Source organism: Microtus ochrogaster, assembly GCF_000317375.1.
Source record: "Microtus ochrogaster isolate Prairie Vole_2 chromosome 14 unlocalized genomic scaffold, MicOch1.0 chr14_random_1, whole genome shotgun sequence".
In the NCBI taxonomy this organism is placed as follows: Eukaryota; Metazoa; Chordata; class Mammalia; order Rodentia; family Cricetidae; genus Microtus; species Microtus ochrogaster.
The window spans coordinates 16337304-16349061 of NW_004949096.1; the positions used below are offsets into that span (position 1 = coordinate 16337304).

Consider the following 11758-nt stretch of genomic DNA (forward strand, 5'->3'; position numbering starts at 1 on the left):
TGTGAGTCTGTAGGTCTCTCGGTAACTCAGGTCATTGCTCTCCGGGAAGCTGTAGCTGGCTGATTCCGTGGGAGACCAAGCAGGATGCGTGGGCGCAGTAAAAAGAAGAGAAAGAAAGAGGAGGGGGAAGGGATCGAGAGCTGGAAAGAGGCAGGGGGAGCCATAGAATCTGTTATTTGCGTCACTCGAGGATCCGGGGCTATCTGGCCAACAAACAGAGAATTAATCCGAGTTATAGCCATAGCCTGGTCTGTTACTGTGGCCAGATGCGAAAGGGCGGGGAAAGCGCGCGCGCGCCAGAGTCTGTGCATCGCCGAGTTTGCAATGGGCGGCGGGATGTTTGGGGAGGGGGCAATCTGGCTAGGCACGCCCCTTTGGGGCCCTCAGCATGCCCAGTGCCTCTTCTGCTGATGGTCAGCCCAAGTCTGAGTTGGCGCCCACCTCGGCAGCTTCGCCTGCTCAGTGGTTGCGCTGAACACAAAGCGCTGTCTCTGAGCAGAAGCCTCTTCTAGGTTGAGCCAGACCCACCAAAGAGGAGAATCTGCACGTGACGTCAGCAGCTGATGACTGACGCAGGCTGGCAAAGGAGACTCGAGGCGGCTGCTCCGCGCTGTCTTCATGAGTCTATTTTCTCCATTCCCCCTCCCTTAGTGAATTACTAGAACTCAACACACACACACACACACACTTGCAGCTTTTAAAATTTACATTTCCAAAGGCGGTGTGTTGCAAACACCATGCGATTTTGCAAAGCATGTGTGGGGAATGTGGGAAGGGTATGAATGATCGCCCCCTCCACCTATTTGGGGATGTCCATTGTGGATAGTGTTAGACTCTAGAGCTTTCCAGGGAAGCTCTTGTGGGGAAAGGGGCTAAGTGTCTCCTGTTTCCCCAACATGTAGGAGATCTGGTCAATGGAGACCTGAAGCTCTGAGAATACAACCACTCCAACGCCTTCTGCTTGGGAGACTGTGAGGAGCTTGCAACAGGCAGAGGCATACGAGAGTTAATGTGAGGGAGAATATAAGAAATTTTTTTTGTTTTTGTTTTGAAAAACGTCTACAGAAACGCAAGAGGGTCTGGTGGTGCAGAAACAAGTGAGGAGGGGGCGCTTGGTGCACCTTTAATGTTTTGGACTCAACGTTCCAGCGAAATGCCTTTGTGTGTGCAGGTTTTTTCAGTACTTGCTAAAAATAGCATCTGGGTTTGATCGTGTTCCAGAAATAGACCAAGGGCTGTACTGGGATAAAAAGCCAGAGAGGGTGGAAGAAAACCTGAACACCACCGCATCCCCCCGCCCCATGTCTGGAAATTAATTGTTGGATTTTTCCTCCCTCTCTCCTTTCTTTACCCAATTCCCCCCTCCCGTGTTTCTTTCTCTCTCTTAAGGAGTTCCCGTTTGGGTAAGTAATATTATGTCATGTGCATGCCGCAGACTGTAAGTACAAGCTGATGCTTACTTCGTGCATGCTCGGGATGCATTCTTGGCTGCCTTTTTGCCCCTTCCTAAGTGGAAGAATGAGATTGAGTAGGGGTGAGGGTGTAGCGCTCTCTGTGTGTATGTATGTCTGTGTATAATGAATTGGGGGTCGCATGCAAAGGAACCGAGAAGGAATTCTTGCAGAGTTGGGAATCACCCTGACAAATTTGAATCAATAGGAGCTGCAACGCGCGCTCTCGTTATGGGTTGGCGCTGTTGAGCTGGGTTCTCTCTACTGCCCTCTCCCCCTCCCTATTTTCTCCGTCTTAAAGGGTGGCCAGACACGATTTAATGTGCCATCTCGATGCGAGATTGATGAAGGCTGTGGAATATAGACTATAACTGCATGGGGTAAAGGGAATAAAGAGAGGGGAGAGATCCCCATTCGGGGGACAAACCTCTCTACTTGCTTGAGTTGGGAAAAATCAGCACCTAGACGCTGCTCCGGGCTGCTCCGGGCTGCTCCGGGCTGCTCCGGGCTGCTCCGGGCTGCTCCGGGCTGGTCCCGACAGAGCCAGCCCTTGGTAGCTGTCCACAAATATAGGTGCTGAAAATTCCTTGGTCCGCAGCAAGTTCAGTTCTGAGCGCCAGGGGGCAGGATTGACTCCAGCTGAAGCTAACCCCTCCCTGAATGCAAAGCAGCGATCCAGAATGGAGGGGGTTAAGGATGTTCAAAGGGGATAGTCGTGACTTCGGTGAGAGCTTTGGGAAAAGGAGGGGTGAGTGGGAAGGAAAAGGAAAAAAATTAAAGGAGAGGGAGGAAGTGTTAGATTCAAGGATGAGCTAAGGCCGGGTGCTCCAGGAACCCACGACCGAAGCCAGAGGCTCACCATCTTTTCCTGCAGAGTCTGGGTCTCCAGTCTCTATGGGTCCAACACCTTCCCGCCAGCGGTTTTGAAATATTTCTCTCTGATGATGATGATTCTCAAAATAAGAGGCTATAGGTTGCTTATTTTGACCCTGTTCCCCTCCCACCTCGTGTCTCCTCACATACCCACATTCTGCAGTTCCTGGGAGGGGTGTAAAGATGGGTGTTATGCCACTTACTACTCCCGCGTCTTTTGCATCCTAGTCACAAGAGCTCTAAATGACTTTCTGGAATTGGGAGTATTAGAAGCCAAAGGACTGGAGTTGCTGGCACTATGCATAGAGAATCCAGGCTTCAGAACATCGCCTGGCGCCTGTAAGGCAGCATTGCAAACCACTAACAGGAGAAATTAGGGAGGATTGTTCTAAAGATTGACAAATGTTACTGGGGGAAACCATCAGCTCCCTGGGGGAGAGTTGTGAGATTCATTGCAATCAGCTCCAGGTACTTGGGCAGAACTTGTGAGGAAGACCCGTGAGGAAGGAGAAAAGTTATTGGGAGAGGGGATCACTTGCACACAAAGACATCCATACTGATTAACTCTTTGGAGTAGGGTGATAATGCTTCCTCAAACTGACCCATAAGAGTGAACTGTAGAATGGGGAAAATGAAGCACTCTCGCAGTCTGCCATAAGCTTATATGCATGCAGGAATATATATATATATATATGCATTTTTTTTCTTAAAGCTCTGGTCAGTGAGGTTGTCTGTGAGGAGGGGGCACAGGATAGAGAGGGTGGAGAGGGTGAGACTAGGTAGTCTCTGATCCACCTGGCAACAGTCCTGCCAAGAGTGACCGACCTATCCTCTATGCAGGGCAACTGGATTGCAGCCCCTGGAGGGAAAAAAGGTTGAGCTGAGTTAATTTTAGCTCCGAAGAGGTCCCTTTCTGGACAGGTTTCATTGCTGATGCTGAGTCTTCGTCAGCTCCTAATAGTAACAAGGGCTGTTACTGAGGTGCAGAATAACCAAATAACACTGCAACCCACACTTTGTCTTGACAATCCAAGCTTGAAACAAAGCTGCTGCTCGCAATCTCTTGGCCCACCCGGCCTCCTCGTCACACAAAGGGGAGATACTAGTTTCCAAGCCTCACCCCTCTCCGTCCCACCAGTTCCCTGTGTTTACAAATTCTGCCTCATTTGCAAAGGAAATCGCGGGGCGGGGCGGGGCAGGGGGCAATAAAACACCTGCAGCACACGAAGCAAAGGAGGTGGGTTTTCCAAGATTCATGAAGTGGGAGGGGAGGGATACCCCACGTCCTTATGTCCCTCCAGCCCTCTCTCCCTTGCCCTTCTTCCATGCCTGGCACAATGCACAAGTTTACCCCCAAACTGGAGTCTATTAAATAATTCAATGGTAGTGGTGCAATTTTGGTTGGAACCAGCACGGATTCCCAAGTCGTGACTGAAAAAAGTGAGTAATGCGCGCTGGCTGCGTCATGGCTCTAGTCACAGTTCATTCCGAACTGAGAAGGAATCGTGACTTCGCCTGGAGACGTCCCCTACATGGGAGCTGGGGGGGGGGCAAACCAGGGGTGAACGGGGGTGGGGGGAAGACCTATCCAATGAAAACCTCTGTCAGGGGGTGTTGCATTTGAACTCCACTGCACGCGGTGCCGCTGTCCCCTCTCTGCCCGCTGCACCCCCCCCCCCCCCCCCCCCCCCCCCCCCCCCCCCCCCCCCCCGGGCCAGCGCTCTCCGCCGCGCTGGCTTACCTCTCCGGCTCCCCGGACGAGTCCTCAACAAGTTGGAGGGAGGCAGGAGCGCAGGGGTTAAGCTCGGGGATCTGCAATTACCAAGATCGTGACCCTCCCACACAGTACAGTAACTTATATACTTACCTGGAAGCGCCCGCTTTGCCGCTGGGCAGACACCCATGGGGGAGGGGAGGGGCACGAGGGAAGCGAGTTGGCCAGAGAGGGCCGCTTCCAGACGGCTGAAGCACAAACCGAACCATTGCACTCCCAAGACTCCCGGACTCAGGTAAGAAGAAAAGATTTGGAGCTCTGGCCGCCTGGTGGTCGGTAGGCTCAATGGTCGGCCGAGCAGAACTTTTTCCCCCAATTGCCCCACGCCACACCAGCGGCAGGCGCAGGCTAAGGAGCCCCCTCTGGCGTGGCGCGCAGACGCTGGGAGGGTGTGTGCTTGCGTCTTTCCCTAGCTGAACCAAGCAAAGGGGATGCAGTGGGAGGGTGGGTGGGTCGCAGAAATGTAGGAGGGTAATGGATGGGCGGATTGGGGTAGGCTGACAGGAACTCAGGGGACCAAGACTGAGGGTATGATGGGCCAAGGGCATTTGTGTTTGTGTGTGTGTACACGCGCGCGCACACGTCGATTCCCAGGTGGCAAAAAAGAAAACAACAGAAAAAAAAAAAAACTTTTGCATCCAAGTTCTTGCAATGTTTGCAGTAACAACCCAGACTTAGGTTTTCCCTAATGGGAGGGAGTCAGGCATTCTTCCTTTGACATTCCTGGGGCTAGGCAAGAGGGGACTGGCACTTCAGTCAAGAAAAGAGCATCCGCTCAAAGTTAGGGTAGATGGAATGGGGGAGGGGCCTAGAGGGAAGGAAGGAAAGGGGGAAGAGGAAAGGCTATGCCCCCTCCTTTCTCTTCAATCTTTCTTCCCCTCCCTCTTGCAGAAGCTGGACTCTCCTGTCTCTGTGGCAGTCAATGCCCAGCTCACCCCTTCTTATTCCCCCAACATTTTGCAGAATGGGGCGGGGGGGGGGATACAGCAGTGAAAGGGCACCTGAGGCAAATGGGCCATCACACACCATAATCCGGATTGGGGGTGGGGGGTCGCGCGGAGGGAAGAGCTTCACTCTCAGTGAACATTCAGAACTTTTGAGGGGCAGAGTGGGGTAGGGGGAGTCGAGAAAGTCTCATTTTCTAGAAATAGGCCAACCAGGGTGGGATCTGAGCTTATTTTATGTTCATCTTTGCCAGTCATTTTCCGTCTGGTTCTTCTGGCTTAAGTCCCGATGGAAGAGGTCGCTCTCTTGAATCCCTCTTTCCCAATATACACTGCCACCCCCTCACCTGGGCTAGAATGGGAGGGAGTCATGGACAGTTTTTGGAACAACAATATTTTAATGTGTTCTAGTCTAGGTTTTGTTGAATAATTAGAAATGGAAATATTTTTCTCCTCCCCCTTCTGGAAAAAAAAAAGAAATGTGAGCTCTCTTCTGATTGGTGGGTGACGATTTTAGTCTACACCAATGAGCTGGCGGCCTTGTCTGTATTTATTTAGTGCTCTGGGGGAGTTTTTCTCTTTACGCAGCGCCTGTAGTCACGGCTGGAACCTCTGCTGGGGGACTAGGAAGGATAGGAGGGGATTCGGGGGAAATCTGGACTGTACCTGTTCAGGGATCCACGACCTTGCAACCAGGGCTGGCAGAACGCTGATGTGGGAATTGGGTGTTAGACTAGATAGGGTCGGAGGCTCGGGGTGTTGGAGAGAGAAAGGTGGAGGTTGGGCTCAGGGATCTGGGGTCCCCCTCCGAGCCACCCTTCTCGCCCTCCGCTACCTCTTTGAGGTTGTGCAGGGTTGAGTCGGAGGATCTCGGACTGTCTGGAGAAGAGAGAGAGAGGGATGGGTCTGGGGACAAGAGGAGGGGAGCGCGGCGCGCTGGGTGGGGAGGCTGAGCCGCGGAGGAGCGCACCGGTGACATCCAGCCTCATCGGCTTCGGGGTTCGGAGACGTGCTGGGCTGAAGGCGGCGGCGGCGGACCGAAGAAGCGGGTAGACTGCCCTTCGCGAATCTTTTTGCGGTCTGGGCTTGCTGTACATAACTCAAAAGCCGGAAGCCCTTACCCCAAAAAGCATTCGCGGAGGGCGCGCTCGGCGACATGACTGCAGCGACCAGAGACCGCCGAAGCCGGCACCTTCCCTAAGCGGCTCCATCCGAGAGTTCCCCAGTCTTTCTCCCCGTTTTCCACGGAAGAATCAGCTCTTTCCTTCCCGTCCTTTTCGCGCCCCGCGAGGCTTTGGTCACTCGCCTTCCCGCGGCGTGTCCCCCCGCCCCCAACTTTTTAATAGACTTTGTATCACAGGGGAAATCGGAGCGGGTGGCGTGCGTGTGTTATCGAAGAAGCGAGAAGCTAAAATGTAATAAAAGTTTACAGAAGTTGTGTCGTTCCCCCACACCCCACATCCCAAATATTCCCACTCACACAATAAATGTAGGGGGAGGGCATGGTTATAGGGCCAAGTCAGTACGTGGAATATGGATCAGTTTAGGACATTTTACGGTCATTTTTGACCCTAAGGATAGGAGTCTGCAAAATGGTAGGGAGGGGAAGCCCTTGAGGGAGGGACGGTAAGCCCAAAGCTTCCTCGGTTAGGATGCGCGGAACCTGGAGGAGGTGAGATGAACCTCCGTGAATCTGGTAGCTCCGAAAAAGAGGGGAAAACACCCAGGCACCGCCCGCTCCCCGGAGCTTTCCTCCTGAACCTTCTTCCAACCTAATTTCAGGCACGTTGCAGGCTCCAGTACCCACCCATCTCCTCTTTTTCAAAACTAAGTAGCTCAGAAGAGGATAAAACAGGCGGAAACTAGGGAAAACCCCGCAGGGAAAGCGCTTCTGGGAGCTGTGGTTGTTTAGCAGTGGCGGCTGTAGCAGCCCCATGCTGGCCTCTCGAGGCGCCCGGACCTGGGGAGGGAGGCAAGCTGCAGAGGGGAGAGCCCGTGGGCCCCCCCTCCTCCCCTTCCACTCTTTGCAGTCGTGACCACTTCGGTTACAAGTGGCACAAATCAGGCCTTCAACACGTTTTGTGCCCCGTGCCCTTCGCTAGCTAGGAACACTGCTAGACGCCCTTGCCCTTAGGGACTGGGCCAGAAGGACACACAGACACACGGAAGTGCCCATGAAGATGAAAATAGATAGAGAATGGGTCTAGGGGTGTGATAGACCATGACCCCAGGGCTTCGAAACTACCTATTTTCAGGGAGGGCCTGAATTTCCCCCGCATCCTAACCTTTCTGCTTAACAAACTCTGTGCACCACCATTTCTGGGTCCCATAGTTAGCCACCTAGACTCTACGCTCCCTACCCTCTCCTGAAAAGGAGGAATGGCTCAGGGATGCTGAGAATGCTGGACAGAGGCAGTCGGTAAGAGCTCAGTACGTGAGAAGGCACTGAAGGTGTGGACTCCAGGCTCCAGGACTAAATCAGGCTCTCCCTCCCCAGATAAAAGACGTTTCCCTTCCCCCAACGCATTTTATGAAAGAGTGAAAGGGTCTCAAAGATCTGGACAGGCAGAGGAGAGGAAGCAAAAGCTGGGGGGGATTTTCTTCCTGCCTCTCACTTGGGGCCGTCTGTGGAGCGACAGCTCTTCGGAGAGAGAAGCAAAACAGCCACGTTAGATTAAAAATAGCTTCACACTGTGTCCTTTTACCTACTCTTTTGTCTTTTGCTCACTGTAGCCCACCTCCTCCTCCCCAGCCAGGAAGCCCTTCCCTCTCCAAAAGCCTGACCAACACCAGATTTGGGAGCAAGGTGACCTTAGAGAAGTGAACTTGCATAAAAAGGCTTGAATAACCTGAGCACAGGCTGCTCAGAGTTCCTGTGTCCCCGGACTCCCCATCTCTCCCACCCGGGCTACACTTAGGACCGGAGTTCCAGGGCCCCAGAGCACCGGCGGAAGGCGTCGTGCGGCAGCAAATCCTCGCCTCGCCTCAGCCAGACAACTGTTGCTGTCTGAAAGCCGCCGCCAGTGCTGCTGTAGCGGCAGCTCCCAGGCAGCTGCAGCCCACAGCGGAGGCTGCTCACTTTGGGTCCTGCTGGGGGCCTGGGAAGGGGGGCGTCTCTCATTCCAGAGAGGCAAGGTGGAAAGAGTCCCTCTCCTCCCTCCCTCTCCTCAATAAGTGAAAATCAGAGGCTTTTTGCATCTTTTCTCTCCTGCGTATGGAGATTACATCAGCTCTAGCCCATTTTCACTACTAAACTCAGTTTGTCATTGCTGAGGGAGGTGGGCAAAGGGAGGGGGCATAGTCACTTTAGTCATTAAAGTTCTTATGCATAACCCCTCACCTAGTGAGACACGGGCCTGATGGAAACTTCTAGGCACTTGCATCTGACGCCAACCCCTGAAGGGGCCTATAGAAGAGCTGGCAGCCTCAGGCCCTGTCTGCTCTTCCCTGGAAGCGAGGCCGATGCGGTGTTAAGTACTAGGAAAACTGCAGTTCAGACCTAGTCCCTCAAGCCAACTCACTAACGGAGCTTGTCCCCATCTTAAAAATCAAGACCAGTGATTGTCTCTGGAGGTAAAAATAGGGTAAAGGAGTCATAGAGTCCCCTCCACGGCCCCTGTCTACAATGAGAAGAAGCAAGTGACCCAAGCCAGGCTTAGTTGTCGCATTTCAGGCCCAATTTACCTACTGTAGTCGTCACTGTTCACCTCTCAAGTGCCTCATTTCAAAAGTCTCCCCCCAACACACACACACACACACACACACACACACACACACACACACACACACACTTTGTATTCTCCCCTTCAGTCTTCTGTTGAGGATGTATGCTTGCTATAAGTTGCTCTGCTTTGCCTGTCTCAGACAAGAGGCAAAGACAGACCTCGATTCCAAGCAGACTTCTGCCCTGTAAGATTATCTCAGGGACCTCCCAGCAGCAAGACTTAGTAGTTACCTCTGCAAAGCTTTCCTCCTGAACCAGCACCGACCCCTGCCTTGACTGCTTGCTCCCTTTCTCCCAGCTGCCCATACCCTGCCTGCCTGCAATATACCCCAGTGCACAGCCTCACGCTTTCTTCCCAGGCAGCCACGTAACTTTGCCCATCTCGTTACCTTTTAGGTGGTCAAGCCTGTCCTGATACTGATGGCGGTGCATGAAGGGTGACCACCCAAGGGAGGCAGTCTCAGAGGTTATGAATGCTGAAAAGCCTGACAGGGATCTCAAGAGTCCCAGGTGAGTGAAGAGCCCATGCGTGGCCTTCTCTGGGAGCCTCAAGGCTTCCACATGTCCTTCCATGGCAAGAAGGCAGCAACTAAGGGTCCAGCATTTGAAAACAGTTCAGATAAATGCATCCATCATAGATGATAAACCGAAAGACAGTACCAAAGAGGCAAACCTGTTTCTGATCCCAGAAGCAGGATTTCGGTGTATTTGGAAGCTCCCACAACAACCAGGTCTGAGGAAAATGGCTTTATTCAGTGAGACCTAAGAGTCTATCATTTCTTCCATCTCCTAAGCTGTTTCAGGCCATCTAAGGGAAGAGGGAGTTAAGGAGTGTTTTGCTGTGGTCAAAGATACCAATAAACTAAGTGACATCTCAGTGGAGCTCAGTTTAAGATGGATAGAAAAACTTTTAGGCTAATGGTTCCTCTGTGGTAAGGAGGGGAAAAGCAACCAGAAAATCGCCTTCTTCTGAGTTTTCACTTAGCTGGCTTTCCAAGCTATGGAATCATATTTTCATTCTTACCAGGGAATTCAGTTCAAAGCTTGAAAGAGTCTGGAAGTTGGGGCTGGTAGAATTTAGAGGAAGGGAGAATCGGACCTACTAGGCTAATCCTTTGGTGTCACATGAGCCCAGCTAGCAAGCTGCCTTAAATCTTAGAGGGGACTGAAAGATCAGAGGAGGCTGAAGAAAACCTTCAGGCTGTTAAGTCATGGATTTACTTGCTATATTAATTCAATGGTGGTCTTAGGGATTTTTATTTTATTTTTTTATAATTTGAGGTTGAGGTCAAAGCTGTCAGATTGCTGGGTAGTCCTACTTTCTTTCGAATCCCCCTTTTTACATATAAGGATCTGAGGTTCTCAGAATCTACCATTGGGAAATAGGTTATGTTAATTCTAAGAAGTTAAGATCAATCCACTTCCCCCTTAACTGATATTCCAGCTGCCCTGTGAGGACAGCTAAAAATGCAATACTAGGGAGATATGGCTTTCTTGCATTAATCTGTTTTAATGATGTTGGAAGAATCCATTGACAGGTTAAACTTCAAACTTAGATATAGTATTTGGTATGTAAAAGATGGAAAGTCTCATATATTATAAACATACATGCCAGTCTCTCCATTTTATAAATTAAAAAACAAGTGGCTTATGTAATTTTAGCTAGATCTCTTACCTTTGGACTCCAATCCAAATAGTCTACTCTGGGTTCATTTATCAGCCACTAAATAATACCTATCACTACCAAACCATAGAAATTATTCATAAATATAATATAGGATGTCATAACGGATTTCTTTCCCCAACAAATGACTTGCATTTAGGGTGCAGGGTTTCAAAGGGAGTGTTTATAGCAAGTCTCTGTAGCTAGGAACATCTTGAAGGCATTGATAGAAGGATAGGCATTAACCTAACCTTCTTTTCCAAGACAATACTTTGAGGTTCTGAGCAAGTCTCAGCACAAGAAAGTCACTGTGTCATGGAATCCCAGGGTTGATCATTTTCAAAGCCTTTGCCAGCAGGAAGGAACCTGATGAGGGAAATACCCCTCTTTCCCACACTTCTCTCTCCAGGAGCAGAGTAGCTTGGTTAGCAGTCTTGCCTGATGGCTACATTGTGATCTGGCAAATAGCATCATAGGCCTTGTTTGAATTCCCCTAGGGACCTTCTCACCACTAGGAGATCTATTTGATTCTTGTTCCTCTGTTTTGTTCTTTCTTATTCTTGTGTTCTCTTTTTTTATATTTACTTTTTTTTATGCCTGTGTGTGGCTATACACATGTTACAGCCCATGTGCATAGGAATCAGAAGTTATCTTCTTCCACCATTGGGTTTCATGAATCACATTCAACTCCTTTATCTGCTGGGCCTTTCTTATCTCACAGACCTTTCTTTTCTTTTCTTTTCTTTTTTCTCTCCCTCTTTCTTCTTTCTCCAGTCAGTTCTGAAGACCACCTGCTAATGGGATAACTATTTGCACGGTCAGTTAGAAATTTAAATTTTAGCACTTCTCCCAGATCTGTTTTCACTGTGTTCACCTCATGCTCTTTCACCAATAACAGCCATTCTGATGCCGTGTGATTTCTATCCTCAGCATGTGGGACCAGCAGTCATGTGGGCTCTCTCAGACCCATGGATGCTGGGTGTTCACACACCTCTCCTCCATGCACTGCTTCTGCTGGTATTGAGTATAAAGTTGACAAAGACTTTCTGGGTCCCCACAATGTGTATCAGGTCTTCTAAAGCACTGGAGACATAAAGAAAGTATTCTCCCTGTAATAATCTGATGAAAGCAATAGGCTCTACGTTCCTGAAAAGAAAAGTATAAATACTTTATAAATGTTTCAGGGATCTCAATATGCTCCTGGTCTCCATGGGCCCCATGTTTCTCTGGTCTTCATAGACCTTCATTTTATGATATTAAGCTTTGAGTTTAGGGTTCATGATCAAATCTTGATTGTAACTCTCCCTCTTCCCCTTCTTCCCTTTCTCC

At 50.5% G+C, this 11758-nt stretch overlaps 1 long non-coding RNA gene across 2 annotated transcripts in view; it reads left to right on the forward strand.

Annotated features, from left to right (window-relative positions):
• The first annotated feature begins 1268 nt into the window (after positions 1–1268).
• LOC106144260 overlaps positions 1269–11758 on the forward strand; it is an 81030-nt gene continuing 70540 nt past the window's right edge. Inside the window, exons 1-2 of one of the 2 annotated variants that reach the window (XR_003378433.1) lie at positions 1269–1403; positions 9163–9276. This is a non-coding gene — a long non-coding RNA (uncharacterized LOC106144260). Of the gene's footprint in view, positions 1404–4049; positions 4334–9162; positions 9277–11758 lie in introns of those variants that run through there. The other variant, XR_003378429.1, reaches the window with a different exon arrangement.